The following is a 1,382-nucleotide window of genomic DNA, read 5'->3' on the forward strand; positions in this document are numbered from 1 at the left end:
TTGTCCGCAGGCATGTTATTCAGCTCCTTATTCTCTTTTTTTCTTATGACAAATCTGTATAGGATTTGACCTTGAAATCTTTCTGTCAGCCTTTTCGTGAACTTAATTTTTCTGAAATCTTGGACTAAAATGGGGTTTAAGAAAGTTTTTCTAACTCGAAGAGTTCCCACATCTGTCATTTTTGTGTAGTTTTTAAAATTTGGCAACTTGCTTTCTGAAATTTCCTGGATCTGTTTCCTCCCAGTTTTGACCTAAACCCTTTCTTTAAAAGACCACAATGATTCATGAATTTGTATGACATTTTTGCACAGAGGCCACGCTCATCTCTGCATTGTTCCAATTTTAGTTTATGTGCTGCCAGAACAAGCGCAGCCGAAGCCTTTAAAGATCTTTCAGTGCTTTAACAGTAAATTCTCCCCCTAGAAATTAATATTTTAAAAATGCAAATCTGATTATGTCGCCGCCACCTCCATTCTGATTCCTCAGTGGCTCCTCACGGCACGTGAAATAAAATCTGAACTCTTCACCATGGCCTGAAGGTTCTGCATGACCTGGTTCTTGCCTACCTCTCAGATCTCGTTCTTTACCCAGGTTCCTTGGCCCCCGACTCTAGTCAGAGTTCTCGCTGTCGAGAACACCGAGCTTATTCTGCCTCAGGGCCTTTGCACTCACCATTCCCTTTCAGCTCTCCCTACGCCTGCCCCCGTACTCACATTTGCACAGCTAGATACTTCCTGCCACATGTAGATGATTTTCTTAGGCCTTTTGCCATTTGTTCATTTACTCAGTTATTCATTCATCCATTCACGATTGTATCTGCTTACTTCTCTCCTGTGGACGCCTTTAGGATAGAGAATGAATGTTATTCATCTTTATGTCCCCAGCACATAGTGGGGATGCAATAAATCTTTCCAGCACATAGTGGGGATACAATAAATCTTCCTTTCTTTCCTTTCTCTAGAGAGTGGAGGTGAGAGGAGAGTTCATAACATGCCCAGTGAGCGAACTGGGAGATGAAGAGACAAAAGTATTTTTAAAAATCTAATGATATGTTCCATGGCATTAAGTCTGCTTTCTTGTATAATTCTTCATTTGATCCTCACGAAATCCTACAAAGTGGAGCAGGTGTTACTATTCCCATCGAGAGATGAAGACACAGAAGGCTTGTGAGTTTAATTCTGAATTTACGAAGGCGGTGGGTAGTGAATCTAAGATAAAAAGCCAGGTCATTTGATTCTGAGCCCAGTGCTTTTTAAACCGAGGTGAGCGTGTCTCTGCTACGACACAATGAGACAGGTGTTCTTTCGTGGATGGTACATGTTCAAAGGCAAATCCACAGAGGAGAGCCGACGTGGCTTTAGGCCCATGCGGCATCACTGGGA

General features: G+C 42.2%; 1 non-coding gene across 1 annotated transcript; it reads right to left on the minus strand.

Annotated features, from left to right (window-relative positions):
* Positions 1-266: 266 nt before the first annotated feature.
* LOC111740997 lies at positions 267-370 on the minus strand. The gene has a single exon (XR_002780826.1). It is a non-coding gene; the product is annotated as a U6 spliceosomal RNA (small nuclear RNA).
* Positions 371-1,382: the final 1,012 nt, after the last annotated feature.

Source organism: Pteropus vampyrus, unplaced genomic scaffold (genome assembly GCF_000151845.1).
Source record: "Pteropus vampyrus isolate Shadow unplaced genomic scaffold, Pvam_2.0 Scaffold71, whole genome shotgun sequence".
NCBI lineage: Eukaryota > Metazoa > Chordata > Mammalia > Chiroptera > Pteropodidae > Pteropus > Pteropus vampyrus.